At 47.8% G+C, this 26471-nt stretch overlaps 1 protein-coding gene and 1 pseudogene across 1 annotated transcript in view; one reads left to right on the top strand and one right to left on the bottom strand.

Annotated features, from left to right (window-relative positions):
* GPM6A (glycoprotein M6A) overlaps positions 1-26471 on the bottom strand; it is a 357131-nt gene that overhangs the window by 252039 nt on the left and 78621 nt on the right. The gene's annotated exons all lie outside the window — the stretch shown is intronic.
* LOC115651867 lies at positions 3023-3615 on the top strand (annotated as a pseudogene).

Here is a 26471-nt window from a genome sequence, read left to right as displayed (position 1 = left end):
TACTCTCATTTAGAATGACAGTGGCCTTTTTCAAACAACTATGCTTTCCTATGGCATCCTCCTCCCTCCTAGCCTCCCTGATTTCCACTTCACTCATCTGCATTCTATCCAGAACACAGTAGCCAAAATTCACCTTCCTGGCTGGGCCATTGAGTCCTTGCACTGGTTTTCCCATGCCATCGATATCAAGTTCAAGAGTCTCCTCCTTAAGTTCAACATCCTGCACAATTTATTCATTGCTTACATCTCTAATCTCATTTCTTCCTATTCTCCTTCTCGCTCCATTTGCTCAGCTCAAATATCCCAACATACCTGGAGCTCCCTTTAACCCCTGTTGGGTAAGGCGGCCACCTTCCTTCTGTCTTCAAGACCCTACTTAGAATCCATTTCTCTTTTCAATATGGCCATTGTTATAACAAACAGGCCAACGTTTTCAAAAACTGGTGTCTAAAATTAGGCTTCATTTTCAAAAGGGCTGAGCACCTAGCAGTGATCGAAGTCATTGAAAGTTAGTGGGTGTTCTGACCATACATTCAGGTATTTGCATATGGATTTGGAAATTTTTGGCACTTAGTTTTGTAATATTTTGGACCCAAGTTCTATGTCCTATACTTTTTCTTTTCTTTTTTTTTTTTTAAACTAAACCTGCAGCACCCTAAGATGGCTCCAGATGATCAGAGTGAGAATGTCTGCAACCATTGTTTTGTCACTACTTACAGTGCAAGCTCTGTGGTGCAAGGACTGTTTTTTTCTCTATTTTGTACAGGCAAAATGTCATTTCCTTTTCTCTGCCAGAGGGGAGAAAGGATTTGAATAGGGACTTCCCACACCTCTCAGGTGAGTACTCTAATAAATGGACTACGGGATATTCTGATATGGGGTTCCCTCAATCCCTCCTGCTAAAGCTGCTCCACTGTGGATAAATACTTAAAGAGTCACTGTGGGACAGAAAGAGAGAGAGAAAAAATGAGAGTGGCTCTACAGTCGGGTGCTTAGGGCACCCATATGGAAGGTAGAAGACCCAGGGTCCAGTCCCCCTGCTCCAATGACTCTTTATCTCCCCACCGTAGAATCGTGAGAGATTGAGAGAGACCCACCTAAGAACACCCATAGCCCAGTGATTAGAGCACTCATCTCAGAGATGTAAGAGTTCCCTGTTTAAATCCTCTCTCCCCTCCAGCAGAGAGAGGGAAATGAATCTGAGTCTCCCATATCACATGTGTGTGCCCTAACCACAAGGCTAAAACTTGCAAGATGGGCACCACCTCCTTCTCCTCTTCTAGCCATTTTGTGTAAAGCAAGGAAGGTGCGAACTCATTCTTACAAGAAATGACTTAGGAGCCTAAGCTACCTGCCTCCAGGAGAGGCGCTATAGGTTGTGGATTGTTAACAGAGATAGACGGTTCCCTGCAGCCCAGACTTAGGTGCCTATCTCTGTGACACAGGGGAGGGGCTTAGGACTCATCCTCTCCTCAGCATCTCATGTTGGCTAGCTTAGGCAGCTCCCTGCCTAGCATACTAGCTTTTGTGGATCCCATTCTTAGGCACCTCTTTCTCCCCATGTATACGGGGACCCTACGCACCTGCCAGGTTTTGTGGATCCTGTTGTCATCATAGGCACCGACACCATGGGTGCTCTGGGGCTGGAGCACCGGCAAGGAAAAATTAGTGGGTGCTCTGCACCCACCGGCAGCCAAGCTCCCCAACTCCTCCTCACCTCCCGCCCCGAGCGTGCCATGTCCCCACTCCTCTGCCTGCCTCCCAGAACTCTGGCAGCATTAGCACACTCGTGGGGGGAGGGGGAGAATTGGGAACATGGTGCGCTCAGGGGAGGAGGTGCAGAAGAGGCAGGGCCGGAGCAGGGATTTGGGGAAGGAGTTGGAATAAGGGCGCGGAGGGGGTGGATTTGGGGCAGGGACTTTGGAGAAGGGATTGGAATGGGGGTGGAGCCTCATGGAAGGGGTGGAGTGGAGTCGAGCACCCAGGGGAAAGAGTGTAAGTCAGCGCCTATGGTTGTTATTCCTGTGATTTTCTAGGCACCTAGAAGTTAGGTAATGCAATGCATAGTGCTGAGCAGCGCAACACCTAAGTTTCTTTGTGGATCCAGTTATAGGACAGAAGAGGGAAACTGAGGCTCAGCTAAGACTGAACATTGTTTTCCTTTTGTTGTTCAAGTTTCTCATAAAGCAGTGGTCACCAACCCATTGATCACGATTGACTGGTTGATCTTGGAGCCTGTGCCAGTTAATCACGATTTCCAGGTTGCTCACACCTCTTACCTGCACCCCAACACTCTGCCCCAGCCCGGAGCCCCTCCTGCACCCAAATTCCCCCCAAGAGGATACCCCTCACACTCTCCTACACTGCAACCCTCTGCCCCAGCCCAGAGCCCCTCCTGCATCAAATTCCCTCCCAGAGCCCACACCCCTCACCCTTTCCCCCAGCCCAGAGCCCACTTCTGCATCAAACTCCCTCCCAGAACCCACACCCCTCACCCCTTCCTGCATCCCAACACTCTTCTCCAGTCCGGGGCTCCCTTCTGCACCCAAACTCCCTCCCAGAACTTGAACTCCTCACTCCTGCACCCCAACTCCCTGCTTCAGGCTCAGCCAAGGCACATCCCACAGCTGAGAATATTACACTGACTTGTGACAGTCCATGAAGGATTATTTTATTTGCTCCCTCCCCAGCTCTAAAAGGGTGAGGAGAACATACAAAGGACTACTAAAACCCCAATTCAATTTAAAAAAAAATCCCAGAAGAGATTAAATTCTAGAATACATCTTGACTGATCTGTGAAATTCTAGCTTCTAGTGTTGTGACCTTAGAATGTGTTTCTTTTTGAAAGCTTAAGCAAGTTAAATTCTATCCTCTGAAGGAATGTGTGAAGTGATCTTAGAGCTCAAAGGCACAAGACAGTCGTCTTGCTTGAAAGGGCTGAGAAGATCTGCACATTCACTTTCGCCTACAATTTGTAAAAGTAGGTAACCTATTGGCATGGAGGGTTCTAGTAGCAGCCTACCAGCATCCGCCATTCCGCGAGCAGGTTGGTGGGGAGTGTTCGCATCTCCCTTCACCGCGTGCTCATCTGACCGCGCTCCCCTTGCCTGCAGGTGCCAGCTGCGCCATGCAGATCTTCGTGAAGACCCTGATCGGGAAAACCATCACCCTCAAGGTTGAGCCTTCTGATACTATAGAAAATGTGAAGGCCAAGATCCAGGATAAGGAAGGAATTCCTCCTGATTAACGACTTATTTTTGCTGGCAAGCAGTTGGAAGATGGACGCACGCTGTCTGACTACAATATTCAAAAGGAATCAACTCTTCACCTTGTGCTGAGACTTCGTGCTGGTGCTAAGAAGAGAAAGAAGAAGTCTTACACTACCCCCCAAGAAGAACAGGGATAAGAGAAAGAAGGTTAAGCTTGCTGTCCTTAAATATTACAAGGTGGACGAGAATGGTAAAATCCGTCGCTTGCGCCAAGAGTGCCCCTTTGAGGAATGTGGGGCTGGTGTTTTTATGGCCAGTCACTTTGACAGACATTACTGTGGCAAGTGCTGTCTGACACACTGCTTCAACAAACCAGAAGACAAGTAAATGTATCTGTGTTAATAAAAAAAAACCAGCCCTCAGGAAAAAAAAAAATACATGGTTAGAATGCTAGCTATCTACCAAGCACTAATAAGTTTTATCCTCAAACACCTGTGAAGTACAGAAATATCATTAGCTTCACTTTACAGATAAGAAACTAAGGCAGAGAAAGATTATGGCAAAGATTATGAAAAATTATTCTGAGTACCTCAGATTTAGGATGTTCAGTTTGAGACACCTTTTCAGAGGGTGGATGTGCTCACAACTTTCTGACAATCAAGCCCTTTCAGTATGTCATAAACTGGTTACCAAAAAAACATAGAGGCACTCAAAATCAGTAGCCACTTACTTTTTAATTAATTGAACTCTCTGAGCCTCAGTTCGGTGCCTTAACCACACAATCTTCCTTTTCTCACTGTTAGCTACTAAAAGAGACGTGAAGTAATTAAAACAGAATTTTATAAAATCATTACCATTAACCGTAACATTGTTTCCTCTAAATTAAATTAGAATATATATTATATAATTATAAATATATATTCAACTAAAACAGACACCTTGCAGTTCCTCTTTAAATAATAAAGGAGCAAAAATCCAGTATTTTTAATTTTTCTTCCATTCTGAGGCCTGTGCCTGGTACCTAAAGCAACCTTGTGAAATTAAAAAAAACAATTAATAAGAGAATGCATCATAGCAAGGGGCAGTGTAAAGGTTTCATAGTCACTTATTTGAAATGACCTATAGTATGGAATATTTGAGTGACTGTAACAGGTATTGTGCAGTTCTTCTCAAACCTTTGAAGCAAGGCTTGTTGGGTCAACTGAAACATTTCATTTTTATCCTAATAAGCTTAAATTTCTAAAAGACATGCCATTTGGAACTATAAAACCAGAATTTTTCAGTAATTAATTGTCAAAATAGGAAGTTTCAACCATTTTGAAACTTTTTTCAAAAAATTTTTTGAATCAAGAAATTTGCTGAAAGAGACCTTTTCCCACAAAAAAAAAAATCAGTTTCAATTAAAAGGCATTTTTTGGTTGAAAATAATTTGGTCAAATAATTCCCAACCTGCTGTAGAATCTATTTTTATTATGTTATTCTGTACACTTACAAGTACAGATATATTGCAAAGTCAGTGTTAAACTTAAGTCAGGGAGACACCAGTATATTGTACAGTGAGCTGCTTTTAATTGGTGATTTTTGTTTATCAATGGGCTCTGAATGATTTGATAAAAAGCTTCAAAATGGTGAAAATAGTTGAAATAGCTAAATTTGTAAGAAAGGGTATGTCTACACTATGGGATTATTCCGATTTTACATAAACTGGGTTTTTTTAAAAGATTATATAAAGTCAAGTGCACGCGGCCACACTAAGCACATTATTTCGGCGGTGTGCATCCATGTACCGAGGCTAGCGTTGATTTCCAGACCGTTGCACCTGTGGGTAGCTATCTCAGAGCTATCCCATAGTTCCCGCAGTCTCCCCCGCCCATTGGAATTCTGGGTTGATATCCCAATGCAAAAACAGTGTCGCGGGTGATTCTGGATAAATGTCATCACTCAATCCTTTCTCCATGAAAGCAACAGCAATCATTTCGCGCCCTTTTTCCCTGGATTGCCCTGGCAGACGCTATAGCATGGCAACCATGCAGCCCATTTAGCCTTTTGTCACTGTCAACGTACATGTACTGGATGCTGCTGACAGACGCGATACTGCAGTGCTACACAGCAGCTTTCATTTGCCTTTGCAAGGTTAAAGAGACGGTTATCAGCTATAGCACCGTCTGCAATTGGAAATTGGTGATGACAGTTATCAGTCCTTTTGTACCGTCTGCTGCTGTCATGGGTGCTCCTGGCTGGCCTCGCTGAGGTCAGCTGGGGGCGCATGGATAAAAATGGGAATGACTCCTTAGGTCATTCCCTTCTTTATGTTTTGTCTAAAAATAGAGTCAGTCCTGCCTAGAATATGGGGCAAGTCTACTAGAGAACCAGAGAGCACAGCCGGTCTGCGTCAGAGCCCCAGAGATCCTGCAGAAATGATGATGCCATTCTAGGGGGTGCCCCTGCAACAACCCCACCCGTTGCTTCCCACCTTCCCCAACCCTCCTGGGCTACTGTGGCAACGTCCCCCCCATTTGTGTGATGAAGTAATAAAGAATACAGGAATAAGAAACACCGACTTTTTAGTGAGATAAAATGAGGGGGAGGCAGCCTCCCGCTGCTATGATAGTCCAGGCAGTACAGAATCTTCATTAGATATGAAAAGTGGGGGCTGATGGAGCTCAGCCCCCAGTTGCTATGATGAGGACGGTTTTCAATCCTTTTGCACCATCTGCCGGAAATGACCAGGAGTCATTCCCATTGTTGCCCAGGTGCCCCTGGCTGACCTCACCGAGGCCAGCCAGGAGCACTCACGGGATGATGAAGACGGTTTTCCACCATTTTGCACCGTCTGCCATCAAGAAAGGAAGGGGAGGGGATGCTGCTCTTCAGTGCTGCAGGACCGCGTCTACCAGCAGCATGCAGTAGATATATGGTGACACTGAAAAAAGGCGAGAAACGATTTTTTTCCCTTTTCTTTCACAGGGGGAAGGGGAGTAAATTGACGAGCTATACCCTGAACCACCCGGGACAAAGTTTTTGACCCTTCAGGCATTGGGAGCTCAGCCAAGAATGCAAATGCTTTTCGGAGACTGCGGGGACTGTGGGATAACTGGAGTCCTCAGTCCCCCCTCCCTCCCTCCATGAACGTCCATTTGATTATTTGGCTTTCTATTACGCATGTCAGGCAGCACTGTGCTGAGTCCCTGACGTGGACTCTTATAGACTCATAGACTTTAAGGTCAGAAGGGACCATTATGATCATCCAGTCCAGGCCTGCACAACATGCGGCCCGCAGAGGCTCACTGTGAGGCCCGCGACGAGATTCAAAAGGCTCTGAGCTGCCCGCAGTGGCGGGCAGCTCAGAGCTCTTTAAATCTCAGCCGCAGCTGGGATTCATAGGGCTCTGGGTTGCCTGCAGCGGTGGGGAGCTCAGAGCTCTTTAAATCTCAGCCGCGGCAGGGATTCAAAAGGCTCTGGGCTGCCCGCAGCGGTGGGGAGCCCAGAGCCCTTTAAATCTCAGCCGCGGCCAGGATTCATAGGGCTCTGGGCTGCCCATAGCGGCGGGGAGCTCAGAGCTCTTTAAATCTCAGCCACGGCCCAGATTCAAAAGGCTCTGAGCTGCCCGCAGCGACAGGAAGTCCAGAGCCCTTTAAATCCCAGCTGCGGCCGCGATTCAAAAGGCTCTGAGCTGCAGGCAGCCGCGAGCTCAGAGCTCTTTAAATCTCAGCCGCAGTCAGGATTCAAAGGTCTTTGGGCTGCCCGCAGCCACAGAGAGCCCAGAGCCCTTTAAATCTCAGCTGCCAGGGCCAGCTTTAGGCCAGTTCAACCAATTGCCCTGAATCAGCCCGCCCCTAAGAGGGCCACATGCCCAAGCCCCAGTACCGTGTACCGGCAAAAGCCAGTGCGCTGTAGCGGGGTGGCCCATCTTCCTCAGGGGGCAATTTAAAAGGCCTGTGGCTCCCAGCCCCTTTAAATTGTCACCAGAGCACCACTGCTGGAGCCCTGGGGTAGGGCTGTGGGACTCTGGGGGCTATTTAAAAAGTCTGGGGTTCCCGTCGCTTCTACCGCCCAGGCCCTTTAAATAGCCAACAGAGCCCCACCACTTCCCCAGGGTTCCCGTGGCTATTTAAAGGGCTGGGGCAGTAGAAGAAGGGGAGCCCCGGGCCCTTTAAATACTCCCAGAGCCCTGGGGTAGCGGGGGTCCTGGGGGCTATTTAAAGGGCCGGGGCTCCAGCTGCCTCTGCCGCCCCCGTCCTTAAATAGCCGCTGAAGCCACACCACTTCCCCAGAGCTCCCTCGGCTATTTACAGGGCTGGGGCAGTAGAAGCAGGGGAGCCGCAAGCTCTTTAAATAGCCCCCAGAGTCCTGGGGTAGGGGGGGGGGGTCTCCAGATGCCTTTGCTGCCCTGGTCCTTTATATAGCCCCCAGAGCCCCACCACTTCCCCAGGGCTCCTGCAGCTATTTACAGAGCTGGGGCAGTGGAAGTAGGGGAGCCCCAGGCCCTTTAAATAGCTCCTGAGCCACGGCCTGCTACTGCTACCCTGGTGGGGGAGGCAGGAGGAGGGGGCACTCACCATACAGGATGAGCTGTACCCCCTGTACCTGCACCAGCTGCCCACAGCCAAGCCCTGCCACACATCCTGCCCTGCCTGAACCAGTTCCTGTCTGCAGCCAGCTCGTCTCCAGCCAGCCCCTCACCCCCTGCCTTGCCTTCAGCCCTGCACCACCTGTCTCCAGTTAGCCCTGCACCCCCTTCCGTGTCTCCAGCCAACCCTTGCCACACTCCCCTGCCTGAAGCCAGCCAGTCCTGCACTCCTTTATCTCCAGCCCTGCCAACCCATGCCGCACCCCCTCGTGGCCCTGCCTGAAGCCAGCCAGCCCATCCCACACGCCGTCTCCAGCCTGTCCCACACCCCTTGCCCAGTCTGCAGCCAGACCTTACCTCCAGCCACCTCCCCCACACCTCCAGCCAGCCCCATGTCCACTGGTGCCCTGTAGTTCCCAGGGAAGTAACCCTGCACATCTGCTTCAATGAGGTGGGCAGGGAGCAGCTGAGACCCACACGTGCGCCCTAGCACACCCTCAGGGAGTGGCCGAGCTCATTTCTAGTTCAGACACATCTTTTTAAAAAAGAAGAACTTCAGGTAGGGTTAACATACATCTGTACTTTCCCAGACATGTCAGGCTTTTTGGATCTTAAATCGCCATCCAGGAGGAAAATACGAACGTATGGTAACCCTATTGGTACAAAAAATACATACTGTGGCAGAACTTTTTATAGGGAACCGGTTGCTAAGAAATGAAAGGCTTTTTTTTTTTTTACGGTTTTTTTTTTCAGTCATCCCTGCCAGGGCCCCGCCAAAAATGTTCAAATTGGGCCCCGCACTTCCTAAAGCCGGCCCTGCCAGCTGTGGATGGGATTCAAAGGCTCTGGGCTGCCCACAGCCGTGGGGAGCCCTGAGCCCTTTGAATCCAAGCCGCGACCGGGATTCAAAGGGCTCTGAGCTGCCCACAGAGATTCTCAGGCGCGGCTGAGATTTAAAGGGCTCAGGGCTCCCCGCCACCATGGACAGCCCAGAGTCCTTTGAATCCCAGCAGCAGCTCCAGCGGATGTGCTGGGGCTGGGATTTAAAGGGCTCGGGCTCCCCTCAGCAGCAGGAGCTCTGGGCCCTTTAAATCGCTGCCCCAGCCCCACAAAGCTCCGGGTTCCCGCAGCCACCGGAGCCCTGGGCCCTTTAATTTGACCCTGAGGGCTCTCAGCCAGCTCTTCAGCTGGGAGCCCCTGGTTGATTTAAAATCAAGTTTCACCTCCCCACCCCCAATCTTCCTTTTTGGCCCCCAGCTGTTTTGGTGGGGCAGCACTGGGAAAGGAGGGTTTGTTACTGCAGGGGTGGGCGTTGCTGGGGCGGAGTGATTCCACTGGGCCGGGGGGAGGGGGGTTCGGCCCTAAGCTGTTTTCTTTGGAGTAATGTGGCCCTCGCCGCTTTACGAGTTGTGCAGGCCTGATCTAGTCTGACCTCCTGCACAAAGCAGGCCACAGAATCCTACCCATCCACTTCTATAACAAACCCTTAACCTATGTCCGTGTTATTGAAGTCTTCAAATTGTGGTTTGAAGACCTCAAGCTGCAGAGAATCCTCCAGCAAGTGACCCATGCCCCACGCTGCAGAGGAAAGTGAAAAACCTCCAGGGTCTCTGCCAATCTGCCCTGGAGGAAAATTCCTTCCCGACCCCAAATATGGCGATCAGCTAAACCCTGAGCATGTGGGCAAGACTCACCAGCCAGCACCCAGGAAAGAATTCTCTGCAGTAACTCAGATCCCATCCCATATAACATCCCATCACAGACCACTGAGCATACTTACCTGCTGATAATCATAGAATCATAGATTATTAGGGTTGGAAGGGACCTCAGGAGATCATCTAGTCCAACCCCCTGCTCAATCAAAGATCAACTGCCAAAAGCAACTGCCAACATTAGGCTATCCCATCATACCATCCCTTCCATAAACTTATCAAGCTTAGTCTTAAAGCCAGATATGTCTTTTGCCCCCACTACTCCTCTTGGAAGGCTGTTCCAGAACTTCACTCCTCTAATGGTTAGAAACCTTCGTCTAATTTTGAGTCTAAACTTCCCAGTGTCCAGTTTATACCCATTTGTTCTTGTGTCCACATTGGTACTAAGCTTAAATAATTCCTCTCCCTCCCTAATATTAATCCCTCTGATATATTTATAAAGAGCAAGCATATCCCCCTTCAACCTTCTTTTGGTTAGGCTAAACAAGCCACGCTTTTTGAGTCTCCTTTCATAGGACAGGTTTTCCATTCCTCAGATCATCCTAGTAGCCGAACTCTGTATCATAGCCTGGAGATTTTTTCAAATGCTTTGTCATTTTGTCTTCTGTAACGGAGCTCTGATAGAACAGATTTGTCTTCCCATATAGCGATCAGATCCAGTATCTCCCATACGGTCCATGCTGGAGCTCTTTTTTGATTTGGGACTGCATCGCCACCAGTGCTGATCAGAGCTCCACGCTGGGCAAACAGGAAATGCAATTCAAAATTCGCAGGGCTTTTCCTGTCTACTTGGCCACTGCATCCAAGTTCAGATTGCTTTCCAGAGCGGTCACAAGGGTGAACTGTGGGATACTGCCCGGAGGCCAATACCGTCGAATTGCGGCCACACTAACCCTAATCCGACATGGCAATACCGATTTCAGCGCTACTCCCCTTGTCGGGGAGGAGTACAGAAACCGGTTTAAAGAGCCCTTTATATCGATATAAAGGGCTTCGTTGTGTGGACGGGTGCAAGGTTAATTCGGTTTAACGCTGCTAAATTCAGTTTAAACGTGTAGTGTAGACCAGGCCAAAGAAACAGAATGTATTCCATCCATGATAGTGTTGGGTCTAAACTTTTGGTGAACTTTGGAGCCAAAAAACACCCAGACTGGCCGTCTCTGCATAATCCTTTCTGAACCTTTTTTTGAACAAAGCACTGACCTGCAAACTACTCATGACACCCCCTTCCTCAAGTAGCCATTAGCCTTTATCTCTATGCATTTACTTGTTAAACTTGCTCTTCCTGTAAAATCTTGATTGATTATGCATGACCATTATCTTTTATTAATCACTTTGTTTACTTCTGTGTATAAATATTGATGCTCACCCCTAATAAAGGGGCCACACTTATTCTAAAGCTTTTGGGGTAGTGTGAGCCCGTTGATCAACGCATTGGGGTCTGGTCTCTGACAGAATTGTGTGCCCAAATTCCAACTCCGCACGAGCTTGGGTGTTGGAGAGGTGAGTGAGGACTTGCTTTATTACCTAACAATTTGGGGGCTCGTCCGGGATTCCTTCTGGTGCGGTACCTCTGTCCAGTAGTCAGACCACTCATATATGAATTGGCAAGGCGCCACAGGAGATTTCTCCTAGCCAATTCAATATTGAGGGGTCGTGTATTGGACAGCAGGGTAAACGCCAGTTGGAGGGCTCCTGTCAGACACCATGGGTCAAGGGACTAGCGTGCCTCTTGAGAGTCCGTTGGGGATTGTAAATAAGTTATGGAACGAAGGGAAACTCCCAGTACAGACAGGAATGTCTAGGAAGAAGTTGTACACACTATGTGTAAGGAATTGGACTGGGTATACCGCGGTATTGGCCGACTCGGAGATGAGGTGGCCTTCGTATGGCTCTTTCGAGCAGGCTGCCTTAAGAGGAGTAAAGAGCCAGATCGAAAAAGACCATCCGGGACAGTTATGTTACTGGTTTTGTTGGGACACAGCAGCAGAGCTGTGGAAATCTTTAAAAATTATGGCAGTCAGGTACTCTCCCGAGAGTGAACCCCCTCCAGGTTATTTCAATGAAGGGTGTAGACCACGGCGTGTTTTGACTCGTCAGCTGGTCCCCTCTGCACCTGCCCCTATTCCTCCGCAGGGGGACTCTCTCCTTGTAGCAGAGGGGAATCTGCAGGATCCCAGATTGGAATTTGTGCAGAAGGATGAGGAGAAATTGGAGGGGCAAACCTCGGGAGGAGTAGTTACTAGGCTTAGGTCCAAGCAGGTACAGCAGGGTGCATGCCCCCCCCCCCGAGGATAGCCCAGGGGATGTCTCCGTCAAATCTCTTGCGAATAATAAAAGTATAGTTAGAGAGATGCCTTTAGAGGTGCACGATCAACCTTATATGGGCAATGATGGACGATTGCAACATGCTAGTATTGTGGAATATAAAGGATGGCTAGAATGGGATTTGAAAGAGTGGGGACAGTTGTCAGGGTCTTTTGGGGAAAATCCCCGAAAGATCATAGAACTTCTAGAAAGATTGTTTTTAAGTTATAATCCTACTTATACGGATGTGGATCAGTTGTTAAGTAGAGTTTTGACCGGAGAAGAACGTAGTAGATTGTGGATGGCAGAAAGGACATGGGGAGATAGCAATGCAGCTAATCTTACTTGGATGGATAGGCGGGATCTGGCCGCTGGCTGGAATCCCCTAGACTGGACTCAGCTAAGGCTGACTCAGCTGCGAACAGATAGAGAGCGATTGTTAGAGAGACTCAAGGAAATGGCTCGCCGCTCACCTAATCAGGCTAAGTTCATGCAGATTCGGCAGGAATCTGATGAGCCGCCCAGAAAGTTCTGGTCGAGGCTATTGGAGGGGGCCCGAATGTTCACTCAGATGGATCCTGAGAGAGAAGCAGACCACCCTACTCTTATTTCATTTTTTGTGAATCAGTCGGTGCCCCCTGTAAGGGATTACTTCTTAAAGTTTCGCCCTGGTTGGGGAGGTGAGTCAGTCACTTCAGTGTTGGAAGTAGCTGATTTTGCCTGGGAGAAAGAAAGGGAAAGTAGTAAAAAGAAAGAGAAAAAGGAAGAATATAAGCTGATGGCTTTAGCTTTTCACGGTGGTGTTCGAGGCAAAGGCCGTGGCCGTGGCAGGGGATTCCAGGGTGCCCGGGGAAGAGGGTCCTGGCGACCCCAGCCATCAGGAAATTGTTTTCAGTGCGGACAGCCTGGTCACTTTAAACGTGAATGCCCCTGGGGACGCCCAGAGGGTCTGGTTGCATCCGCAGATGCTTATACAAGTGAGGAATACACCCCTGCACCACCAGCTCAGCCCATCCCCCAGGCCTGGATCAACTACGGGAAACAGCAGCAGCCGCAGCAAACTCAGCCTCCTCAATGACGGTACCCCGGGGGCGAAGGCAAACAATGTGATGGTCTTATTTCCTTAATGTCTTTAGCCGGCTCCTTTCTCACTTTCTCCCCTCCCAGCAAAGAGCCTTGTTTAACCCTTTCAGTCCAGGGACTGCCTGTCTCTTTCCTCATTGATACTGGGGCTACTTTCTCTCTTTTAAATCATGCCCTCTCTCCCTGGCTATCCTCTGAGGTTAAAACTGCGACTGGGGTGGAGGGCAACCCACAGTCTCTGGGACTCACTTTGCCTTTGAATGTTATTTATGCTGATAAATGTTTTTCTCACCGTTTTCTTTTTTCCCCAGCTTGTCCGATCCCTTTGATGGGCCGGGATTTACTCTGTAAGCTTGAGGCTACTTTAACCTGCACTCCTGAAGGGGTAGGATTATTGATGACAGTATTAGGAGATTCGGCCCCTACTCAGGGTAATTGGGAAACACCTCTCTCTCTCTCCCCTGACCTCACTGACTTGCCTTCAACCCTCTGGGGAATTTCTGACACTGATGTTGGCCTGCTCCTTTCGGCAGAGCCCGTAAGGATTCAGGTAAAGCCTTCCTTAACCCCCCCGTCAGTCCCTCAATACCCCCTGTCGCTGGAAGCCCGGGAGGGCATCCGCCCCATTATCGAGGGATTCATTGCACAAAAGCTAGTCCGCCCTCAGCGCACTCCCTGTAACACCCCTATACTGCCTGTCAAAAAGCCTCCTAAAAAGGACGGAGACCCTGTTCGTTGGCGCTTTGTACAGGATCTACGAGTTGTTAATCAGTATGTGGTCCCTCTTCATGCAGTAGTTCCTGACCCAGCTACTGTCATCAGCCAAATCCCCTGGGATGCTGAGTGGTTCACTGTTATTGACTTAAAATCAGCTTTTTTCAGCATTCCTGTGCACCCAGACTCTCAGTATCTCTTTGGTTTCACCTGGGAGGGACAAAGTTATGTCTGGCAACGACTTCCTCAAGGCTACAGAGACAGCCCCACGATTTTCCGCCAGTGCCTCCGCCACGACTTGGAAGGTTTCACCAGTCCGCAGGGATCCACATTGGTCCTATACGTAGATGACATCCTATTAGGTAATCGCGAAGAAGCTGCCCTCCGCATCGATGGTAAGGCACTTTTATTATACCTACACACCAGAGGCCACAAGGTAGACCCTAAAAAGATTCAGTGGGTCTCACAGAAGGTCCGATATCTGGGCTTCCTGTTAACCCCAGAAGGAAGACAGATGGACCCAGCCCGCATAAAGACTATTCAAAACTGCCCTCTACCGAACACCAAGAAACAACTTCGAGGTTTCTTAGGATTAATTGGCTTCTGTCGCCCCTGGTTGCCGTCCTGCGGGGAGTTAAGCAAACCGCTCCACCGACTCACTGCTAACCTTGCTCCTGACCCTTTGCAGTGGTCCCCGGACACTATTCAAGCCTTTCAGTTACTCAAGGACAGTGTGGCCTCCTCCATGTCTCTCCGCCCCCCCAATTACAGCAAACCCTTTCACCTTTTTGTCCACGAGAGGGGCGGAATTGCTAGTGGTGTCCTTACCCAGCTGAGCGGGCCCCACCATTTCCCGCTTGCTTTTTACTCTCAGCAAATCGACCCTGTCGCTCAGGGAACCCCATCCTGCACCCGGACTCTGGCAGCAGCTGCCCTGCTGATCACAAAGGCAAAGAGCCTAACCCTGGGTCATTTTACCACGGTTTGGACCTCTCATGCCTTGTCAGCCCTTCTGCGTAGGGGCACAACCCAAGTCTTTTCGGCCCATCATCAGCAACAGCTAGAGGCCGAACTCTTAGAAGACACTAACCTAATTTTTGAAAGGTGTGGACCCCTTAATCCAGCTACCTTGCTTCCTGACCTGCCAGTCCCCCAGGACCAGCACGACTGTGTGGAAGTAGTTTACAGCATCTTACAGATAAGAGACAACCTGTTTGACGTGCCACTGGACAACCCCGATTGCATCCTCTTCTCGGACGGAAGCTCCTTCTATGTTGATGGCAAGCGTTTCACTGGTTATGCTGTCACCTCTGAATGGGACATTCAAGAGGCCGCCTCACTGCCAGGCAACTGGGGAGCCCAAGCCGCTGAACTCTATGCCCTGGCCCGAGCTTGCCAGTTGGCCGCTGGTAAGACCGTTACCATTTTTACTGATAGCAAATATGCTTTTGGAGTTGTACATTGTCATATCCACCTCTGGAAGTTTCGAGGTTTCCAGACAGCTGCCGGTAAACCCATTCAGCACCTCCCCCTCATCCACAAGCTTTTGGACGCCCTCCAAAAACCCTCTGTCCTGGCTGTAGTTCACTGCCGGGCCCATACTAAAGATAGCAGCCCCGTTACCCGTGGGAATGCCCTGGCTGACGCCTCCGCCAAGAAGGCTGCCACCTTACCTTTAGCCATGCCCACATTGGCTATTGCAACCTCCTCCTTTACTCCACCGCACCCCGTACCAGTACCCGCTGCTGAACTAAAATCATGGGAAAGCCTCGGGGCCACTCTGGTCAAAGGGACCTGGCTTATGCCAGATGGCCGAGCCTGCCTCCCTCGCTCCACATACCCCGTGGCAGTTCGCTGGCACCATGATAAAGGGGGTCACTACGGCACGCACGCCCTCGTGGACACTATCGCTCGCTTTTGGTATGCTCCAGGCATTCAACCCTATTGCCTATCAATAGTGAAAGCATGCAGCACATGTCAGCGTAATGGACCTGCTCCACCTCTTAACAAAATTAAGGGTGGAAGACCTCCGCCTGCTGCTCCATTTCAACATCTTCAAATTGATTTTGCAGATATGCCAAAGGCTTTTGGGAAAAAGCACCTCCTTGTTTTGGTTTGCCCTCTGACTTCCTGGGTCGAAGCTTTTCCTACTGCTAATTGTACTGCTGCCACAGTGGCGAAGATTCTCCTTAGAGATATTGTACCCCGTTTTGGCATCCCTCTTGTGCTCGACTCAGATCGCGGACCTCACTTTACTGGTCATGTCCTTGGCCATTTAGAACAAGGACTGGGCATTTCACACTCCTTTCATACACCCTACCACCCCCAGTCTAGCGGGAAAGTTGAGCGTATGAATAGGGAACTTAAGTTTACATTGGCTAAATACTGTCAGGAAACAGGATTAAAGTGGCCTCAGGTACTTCCCTTGGTCCTGTTTCACCTTCGTACTCGCCCAACCCGCGCATTGGGATTATCCCCCTTTGAACTGCTCTATGGACACCCCCCTTTCAAAGGCGGGGCGCTACCACGTGCTGATGTTTCACTATTGGGAGGGGATCATATGACTGCGTGTCAGTTTCTCTCCCTACAGGCTCGCCTCCGTACCCTTTGGAAAGCCTCGCAGTTTTCCCAGACCGTGCCGCTGGAGGAACAAATCCACCCGTTCCAACCAGGGGACTTCGTCTGGGCCAAAAAGTTCGTTCGTGACGACACCCTCCAGCCAAGGTTTACTGGACCCCACCAGGTTCTTTTGACAACCCAGACTGCAGTGTTCCTGGAAGGACGCAAATCTTGGATCCACCACTCCCACGTCAAGCCAGCCGTAGTGGACCACAGTGACGGACCAGCAGCTCTTGTCACCACTGAGGACACTGCCTTCGACCAGTGGACCAGCTTACCTCTCTCAGACATTAGACTTAAATTAACTCGAAAAAAATGAGAGGACCCTTTATTCTGACAACTGTATGTTTTTTATGCTTTTTCAGTTTATTTTCTGCTTATGAAGATAATGCTTTTATTAGATATTCCCACGAGGTTAAAACTCGTATTTTAGGAAATAGAAGTGATTGCTGGGTATGTACTCAATTTCCAGTAAATGCAGCACAGGGACTCCCCTTCACACCCATTCCCCTAACCACTGCTAATATGACTTGGATGCCACCGACTAGAATAAAAGATCCAGTCCAACCCAATCTTACATGGGACAAAACAGAAGTGCCAATTAACAAATATCTCAGAGTAACCAATCAAACAGGATCACTGTGTTTTGTTAAAGAAAAAGGGTCAACTTTTGTGGGAACAAGTAAATGCAACATATATTTTAATGGCACCGCCTTTAGTAAAAATCTTGGCTTCAAGCCTTGCGCATCCCACTTATCCCATATGTGGATCCCTCACCCCGATCCAACCTTTTCAACTTTTTCATGGAGGGGCAGGTTTTCAGAGTCAGTTTTTAAAAAGCCCTGCTCAGATCTCGAGGGTGTCCAACTAATTGTTAAAGGATACACAATTGCCTTCTACAACTGCTCAAGCAGTACTACACTGCCCTTTGAGGACAACACTACCAAATTGTGCCTCTGCAGTTCACACAACGACCCCTCTGCGTTACCAGGGGAACAGTGGTACAACGGGTGGTGGGTTACCTCCTACTTTGAGAAATGGAATACCCAAAACGCATTATATGGAACATACTGGGTGTGCGGGCCCAAGGCTTATTATTTTCTCTCCCCTGATTGGGCAGGATCATGTTATTTGGCATGGCTAGCACCGCCTTCTCGGATCTCCCTCACTCCCCCTCATTTTCCCCACATTCGTAACATCCGTGAAACTGACAGAGATATTAATCTCCGTGATGGTTTGTCCTGGCAGCGGTGGGCTGGTCACACTAGCTTGAAGGGTGCCATCATCCGTCTACAGGGACTATTAGAATCTTTGACCAATGAAACTGCAACCCTATTTGAGAACCAGGCCGGGGAAATGTCCCAGCTGCGCCAGTTGGCTTTGCAAAACAGAATGGCTTTAGATATGATGTTAGCAGCCCAGGGAGGAACTTGCGCCCTCATAAATGAAGAATGCTGTGTTTTTGTAAATGACACCTACTCTGACACTTTTCAACGTACCAAACACCTAAGGGAAATGGCTAAAAACTACTCCTCTGGCCAGCCACCTTATGATTGGTGGGGAGCCTTATGGAATTGGCTGCCCGGATTTGGGTGGGTTAAAAACCTCTTGGTGGGTGTTGTTGGGGCCATGGTAGTCCTTATAATACTGTGTTGCTGTATTCAGTGTGTCCCCTCCCTCATAAACTCATGTAAGTCAGTTTATTCTTTTCCCACTTCAGCTAAAAGCCTTACTCTCTTCGAATTGGCCCAGGCTGAAATTGCCAAGCGGCCCTTGAGATCTTGAAATAGGGTGTAGCTTTTTGATTAATAGTTATCTCAAAGCTACAAATGGAGGAATGTTGGGTCTAAACTTTTGGTGAACTTTGGAGCCAAAAAACACCCAGACTGGCCGTCTCTGCATAATCCTTTCTGAACCTTTTTTTGAACAAAGCACTGACCTGCAAACTACTCATGACACCCCCTTCCTCAAGTAGCCATTAGCCTTTATCTCTATGCATTTACTTGTTAAACTTGCTCTTCCTGTAAAATCTTGATTGATTATGCATGACCATTATCTTTTATTAATCACTTTGTTTACTTCTGTGTATAAATATTGATGCTCACCCCTAATAAAGGGGCCACACTTATTCTAAAGCTTTTGGGGTAGTGTGAGCCCATTGATCAACGCATTGGGGTCTGGTCTCTGACAGAATTGTGTGCCCAAATTCCAACTCTGCACGAGCTTGGGTGTTGGAGAGGTGAGTGAGGACTTGCTTTATTACCTAACAATAGGAGATCAAGTGTATTCAATCATGTTTACTGTACATTTCTGTGTCGGGTATATCACTAAGTAGACTCCCATCCTTGCCAAATTATTCCCATTTCTGGGGCCAGCAAGTTTTTGTCAGTTAACTCAAGAGAGACATCCTCTTCATAAAGGTTTGCTTTTACTTGGAGCCACACAGTTTTAGTCTATATTAACAAGAGAGTCCTCTCTCATCCTGTTTATTTAATATGATCAAGGTGATTACTCTAATGCACGTTTAAATATCAGGGCATTTTTTGTTTCACCTGTATGAGGACAGATCAACATCTGTATTTGTCTTCTTTTCCCTTTACCACTCCCTATTTCCCGGACTAGCTGGGACAGTGCCTACAGCTCTCTTTCCTAAACAGCTGTCAAAACAGGATCTAGTGACTCTCGAAGCCTATTTCAAAAATAGTGTTTTATACAAACATTGCACAAGTATAATTTGTTTTAATGCCATATCACTTTGCTGGCCTGCCTTTCCTTTTGCATATCACTGCTCAATGAAGTGGCCCTTTTCCCATGAATTGAATAGCCATGATTCCTGCGACCTAGCATCAAGTGTCTGAGAGATTATTTCCAATGCTTTTTTGTCCTGTTTTGAGACAGCTCTAGAATCACCAATTTTAAGTGAATGTAACACAAGTGAGTGGTTGGGTTTTTGCACTCTTGAGAGCTCTACAACTCTGCACAGCCTTCACTGAATATAGTAACCCCTCGCTTAACATTGTAGTTATGCTCCTGAAAAATGCGACTTTAAGCAAAACGATGTTAAGCGAATCCAATTTCCCCATAAGAATTAATGTAAATGGGGGGCTAGGTTCCAGGGAATTTTTTTTCACCAGACAAAAGACTACACACACACACACACACACACACACAGAGTATAAGTTTTAAACAAAATGTAATACTGAGCACAGCAATGACTGTGAAGCTTGGTTGAGGTAGTGAAGTCAGACGATGGGATATTTCCCAGGGAATACTGCTAAACGATGAACTAGCCCTTGGCTGAACCCTCACAGGTTACACATTGTTGTTAATGTAGCCTCAGACTCTATAAGGCAGTACAAATGGAGGGAGGGGAGACAGCATGGCAGACAGACACACACACCGTGTGTGTGTGTGTGTGTGTGTGTGTGTGTGTGTGTGTGTGTGTGTGTGTGTGTGTGTGTGTGTGTGTGTGTGTGTGTGTGAGAGAGAGAGAGAGACGGACGTGCATTGCCCCTTTAGGTATGCTGACTGCACTTTAAGTACATTGCCTTTTTAAGTAGATAAGCAAGTTGAGACAGCATCTGCTGTGAACAAGCACCCTCTGTCCTGAGCCCTGTCACATTGCTCCCCCCCCCCGAGCTCTATGGAGATGAGATAAGCGGGAGGCAGGAGCAGGGGGACACCCTTACATTAGCCCCCCTCTTCCCCATCCCCACACAGCAAACAGGAGGCTCCCGGGAGCAGCTCCAAGGCAGAGGGCAGGAGCAGCACATGGCAGTGCGGGAAGGGACAGCTGAACTGACAGCAACTGATAGCCTGCTGGTCGGCTGCCACACAGGGAACTTAGGGGAGCGGGGAGCTGATAGTGCGACTGCTGGTCCACCCTAGTTCCAAGCCCCCTCCAGCTAGCTCCAATGGGCTGCTCTTTCTGCAGCAGTGGACAAAGCAGGCAGCTGCCAAACAACGTTATAAGAGAGCATTGCACCACGAGCATGTTCCCTAATTGATCAGCAATGTAACAACGAAACACATTAACTGGGATGACTTAGTATGGAGTTACTGTGCTTCATCAATATAGAACACCTCTGGCCCCCGACACTCCTTTCCTCCTGCTCACCCTGCTTTTAAGGATCGAAATAGAAAAAAGGGGGAGGGCCAATAGGATTAAAAAGAAAAAAAGGGATAAAAAACCACAAAGCCAAACATTTTCAGAACTAAAATTTTCATTAGAAATTTTTATTAAAAATATTTTCACAAAAATGGATAGCAATTTTACCATTATTGATATGTCCCTAATCATTATCACCCAGGTCAAGGTACCAGGACTTATTTTCCAGTGGACTGCCACCAGAACATTGAAACTCAATTTCCCCTTTAATGCTATATATCTGTTTGAATGACAGCCTGAGAACAAAGGCAGAGGACTCCCAAAGGAAGCCTACCGAAGTTATCAAAATTTAAGAAAAAACATGGAACCTATGGAACTGAGTTTGGAAGCATCACTGCCAGAAACGGACAAAAATGGACCTGTTTTGCCTCTATTCCAGCAGTTCTCAGACTGTGGATCGGGATCCCAAAGTGAGTCACCAGGGCTGGTGGTATACTTGCTGAGGCCTGGGACCAAAGCCCTAGCCCCACCACCTGGGTTCAAAGCTGAAGCCCCAGGGCTTCAGCCCTGGGTAGCAGGCCCCAGGTTACAGGCCTCCTGCCTGGGGCTGAAGCTCCAGGCTTTGCCTCTCTTCTCCAGTACCGTAACAAGGGTGAGGCGAGTGAGGCACTTGCCTCGGGCGCACAAAGCTGAGGGGCGCAGAAAAAGGCAAATTAATTTTTTTAATTCTTATTATTTCATGAAAAATTATAATCACATAATATGCACATTTCATCATGACAAATGTACAAAGTAAATGGAAAATAAATTGAATACACCCTACAGTAATTATAAAGCATTGGTTCTCAAACTGGGGGTCCCTCGGGGGGTCGCAACCCAGTTATGTGGGGGGTCACGAGCCCTGACCCCGGCGTGCAGCTGCAAGTTGTGAACCCTAACCCCTGCGCCAGGCTGTGAGCCCCGACCGTGACACATGGCTGAGAGCCCCGACCCTCGCGTGGAGCTGCGGAGCTACGAGCCCCAACGCAGGTGCGTAGCTGTGAGCTACAACCCTGACAGGGATGCACGGCTGCGAGCCCCAACCCCAACGCCGGGGTGCAAGCCCCAACCCCAAACCCAGTGTGCAGCTGCGAGCCCCGACCCTGATCTCTGTACCAGGTTGCGAGCCCCCGACCCTGACCCATGCCCCGGGCTGTGAGTCCCGACCCTGACCCCAGTGTGCAGCTGTGAGGGAAGCCCCAACACCTGCACCAGGGCTGTGAGCCCCAACCGACAGTTCATGATGCACTATGGTGCACACCTTATATGTATTAGTTGATTTTGTATGCAAATCTTATGATTAAATGAAACATTCTATTATCATCATTATTATTGTTATTTACTTTTTTTTTTAAAAGACAAAGTAACTACTATGAAATTATATGGAGGGGGGGAGGGCACAATTTTATATTCTTCCCTCAGGTGCAAAAATAGCTAGTTATGGCTCTGCTCCTCCCCCAGTTTGGGCCCCCCCCCCATGCACACATCCAGGGCAGCGGGAGCTTGGGCAGGCTCAGAATTTGCTCCCCCACCCACCCCACGAAGGTCATGTAGTAATTTTTGTTGTCAAAAGGGAGTCGGGGTGCAATGAAGTTTGAGAACCCCTGGTCTATTCCATCAACACCCATCAGTAACCACAACTACACTTTGATAGAGCTCAGACAGCATTTGGTAAAGAATTACATAGTGATTGATGTCCCTTGATTCTCGTAGTGACAGCTATCCAAACTCTTCACCATACTAATTGTCATTACCCAGGTGTTAATTGCTTTTCCCATTCCTTGTTTCACACTAACATGTATTTTGGAATCTCAGCTGTAATTCTTCCATTAATTGGACATTTACATATTTGTGATATGAGGCCTTTTAAACTGTTTTTGGGTTGCTAATGAAGTCTCAGATAAAAAAGTTCTGGGACTCTATTGATTCCTCCTTTTTTTTGGTTCAGTGGTGAAATGTACTACTTACTTATACTGGTTGAGTGGGGCTTTATGGTTATGTGTTCTTATTTTAATGACATTAATTATTACATAAATGGTGCTAGCATGTTATGTCAACCTTCAAGTTAAATTTGTTTATCTGCTTACTGGAAGCCCAATGTTTTGATTACATACAAAAAATCTGCATTAAACCAAAAAGTTATTTAGGCTGCAAAGTGAAGCATTTGAATATGACTCATTACAGCTTCTAAGTGTTACTTTGATTTTTAAAAAAAGAGGGTATCACCTTCAGAATATAGAAGTGAAATGATGGGAGTCACTTCCAAAAACAGACTCTATTGTTCCTTTCTGTGAAGAATTGCACTGCCACCAGATACACTCTGCATAAATAAGAGTTGAACTTTCAACATGCCATCTAGTTCAGAGGTTCTCAACCTTTTCTTTCTGAGCCCTTCCCACCCCAACATGCTATAAAAACTTCATGGCCCCCCTGTGCTGCAGTAACAGCTTTTCTGAATATAAAAACCAGGGCTGGCATTAGGGGGGTAGCAAGCAGGGCAATTGCTTGGGGTCCCATGCCACAGAGCCTCCCACAAGACTACACTGCCCAGGCTTCAGACCTATGCGGTGGGCTTTGGCTTTCTGCCCTAGGCCCCAGAGAGTCTAATGCTGGCCCTGCTTGGAGGCTCCCCATAAAAACCTGCTCGAGGCCCCCTGAGGGGACCCCAGACCCCTGGCTGAGAACCACTGATCTACTCTGAACTACTGAACTACTCTGAAAACTGATCTAGTTAACTCTCACATTGTGCGGCAGGACCTTCCTAAAGCAGACAGGAAAGCTTTATCCCCTTAGGTTAAACAAAACCAAATCCAAAGGGGCTCAAATCCTTCTCTTCTATTGTTGAAAGAAAGTGTGATCAAGAAGGTTTTCCCTTGAATGCCATAATTCCTTACACCTTTCCTAAGGACCTACTGAAATGCTTTCATTGGGGGGGGAGGGGGTGTCTGTCAACAAATTGCTGTCACTAGATGGAGGATGGAAAGGCCAGCTGAATAGGAGAAAGAGAAGACAGAGACCATCCATATTCTGAGGCATTGTCCCTTGCTGGAATCACCATCAATTCCTGTGAGTTCCTTCCTCAGTTTTTACTGAGGATCTGCAGAGGAACACACCCAACGGTAGCATGGTTCCTGCTGGTGCTGAGGAGCCATTGAAATCACACACATACACAAGAACTCAGGATAGCTTATCTTACCTGGAGGTGTCTTTTGGTGTCTCCCATTAGAAATGTGATGTCCTGAAAACTCCACAAGTTTCACCTCATCGAGTCGTCAGTCCTCTTTGACTCCTTGCATACAGAAGGGGATCATCTGGCCCAGGGTCTTGAGCTGCACTGTCCTTTATTTGCTATATGATCCACCCAAAGAACCTACAAGCTCACAGCTTGTGCTCTTAGCATGCATATCTTAATACCCACTGCAAGATCTCTATACTTATCTAAAGTTCCCATATAGAGACTCAGAATTTCTTCACTATTAAAAGCTTGATGTGTGGTGCAAAATTTGTGCTTGATCATATCTTGCCAAGTGTGGTGTTTTCCACAAAAACATGAGATGGGGAAAAATGCAATAGTTAAAAAACAACAAAAAAATTATATCCCCATTTGTTTTCTCCAGTTTGCCTTGCGCTAGCCTCAGTTACACATTTATCTGGGATACAGATCTCCCATAAATTTGTTTTTCTGTGATTGAATCCACTGGAGGATAGAGATAACCTGATTTTAATGCAAGTCTAAAGAAATAACTGGTTTCTGTCAGAGGACTCAGAAGAATAAGAAGCAATTACGGGTAACAACAGTATAGCTACTGTCCTTTAATACTGCCACAATCAACTAAATGCTGCTGGCTGCTACACCACAATTCCTTGGAAACAATGTTGCTGAATTCACCCATTGCCAATGGCAGTCAGATTTTCTTGACACTGAATACTATTAAGTACAAACAACCTGACTGGCTTCTAATACGTGGAAGCTATGTATTTATGTGACAGCATTTTATATGCAGAGAACATTGTTTCTTCATTAATGTTTGTGCAGTGCTTTAAAACACAGCATGCTATGCAAAAAAGTGTTATGATCGTGACTTCTGTAAGTGTGGATATATGTACATGGGCCTGATCATCTTCTTACTTACCTTGCATCATAAATCGGAAGCAACTCAATTTAATGCCATGAAGTTAAATGGTGTGACAGGAGAGCTAGGGCCACAGGGTCCAATTTCAACCTCAAATATGCTGATGTAAATCAGCAGGAATTGTACTGAAGACAACAGAGTCATCCTGCAGTAAAACTGATCAGAATCAGCCACACGGACTTTAAAATCAATTTAAAATGCTTCTGTCAATCTTCTCCCTTTTTATAACACACATCCATTTTTATAATTGCCAAGGGCCCTAACAGCTGTGCAAGGAGGTGCTTAAATCACTTGTCTTGGGTAACTGAAGTCACAAAACCGAAGCCTGTGAAGCTATAGCACAGCATTGTATTTCCTATCTCTCGCCTCTTCCCCACAAGCAGAAAAAAATGGCCCTTAAGAGAACATGTAAAACAGGAATTAAATATAAATAAGTTCTGACATATGTAATATGATGCTGCATGTGGAATTAGCAGAAAGTGCATTTTCATGGTAAAAGTAAACATATAACATAAGCAGCAAACTAATGCCCAAAACCAAATCTATCTTTTTTTCTCTGCATTCCTATTTACTTTGGCTAGGGCTTCAATTTAGTCACGTGGATTTTTAGTAAAAGTCATGGTCACGGACAATATACAAAAATTCACAGCCTGTGACCTGTCCATGACTTTTATTATAAATACCCCTGAATAAATATTAAGCAGGTCACTTTGGGGGGTGCCAGGGCTGTTGCTGAGGGGGGCATCTGGAAGGACTGCTGCTGGAGGGGAAGCAGAGGAGCTGCTACTAGGGGAGGGGGCGAAGAGCTGCTGGTGCTGGGGAGCGCTCACCTTTGGGGGGGTGCTGCTGTGGAGAAGGGGGATGGGGAGGGGGTCAGCAGCAGCCCAGTGGCCGCTGGCAGCTGCTGCAACGGCCACCCGGGGACTGCTGCCAGGGGCCGCCCTGGGAAACAACTATTCCAGCGGACAAAAGTGCTAGTATAGATATAGCATTAGGCTAAGGGTATGGCTACACTTGCAGGTGTACAGCACTGCCGCGAGAGTGCGAGTGTGGTCGCAGCACCAGCTCTCCCAGCGCTAGCGCCAGCTCTCCCAGGGCTGCATGCACACCACCTCCCCGTGGGGATTAGCTTACAGCGCTGGGAGCCACACTCCCAGCGCAGGGGCACTGTTTACACTGGTGCTTTACAGCGCTGTAACTTGCTGCGCTCAGAGGGATGTTTTTTCACACCCCTGAGCGAGAAAGTTGCAGCACTGTAAAGCACCAGTGTAGCCAAGGCCTAAGTGTTTGTTCCTTTGTATATCAGAGGTGTCAAATGCTGTGAAAACATGTTCAAGCCCTATTGTACAATGGCAACCCTCATGGCTTACAAAGAATCAGCATTTACAAGTTCTGAAGGCACCCTGGGTTAGCAGGCCATGGACTATGGTGCAGGACTTTGAAAGTTGAGTATAAAGTGGGGGAAAATAGGAAGAATCCACTGTGACAGGTTTCCCTCCAGGTGGTACCTGGAACTGGGGTGTCACTGGGTCCCCCCGACCCACCAGCCTGGGCTCCCTTTTACACTGTACTTCTGTGACAAGCTACAAAGCCTTCCAGCCTGCACTTCCACCAGCATACATACAGGTAGGGACACACCCAACTGCAGTTACAAGCAGGCTCTCTGACTAGCCCCTGCATGAGAAAGCTATACAACACCCCCTCAGGGGTATAAACCCAAAATTATACCATCTTGTGCTGCACAAGGAATTGTACAGAGTAAGCTCATAAAATTCCCTCCCTCCCTCAATGTGGAGAGGAATATGAAACAGCCTTTTACCCCGAGTTATGATTTCCACACACTGGATTTGGATAAAGCAAAAACACATTTATTAACTACAAAAAGATAGATTTTAACTGATTATAAGTGAGAGCAAACAGATCAAAGCAGATTATCTAACAAATGAACAAAAACGCAAATTAAACTTAATATACTAA

Source organism: Gopherus evgoodei, chromosome 5 (genome assembly GCF_007399415.2).
Source record: "Gopherus evgoodei ecotype Sinaloan lineage chromosome 5, rGopEvg1_v1.p, whole genome shotgun sequence".
In the NCBI taxonomy this organism is placed as follows: domain Eukaryota; kingdom Metazoa; phylum Chordata; order Testudines; family Testudinidae; genus Gopherus; species Gopherus evgoodei.
This window is presented reverse-complemented; position numbering and strand designations above follow the sequence as displayed.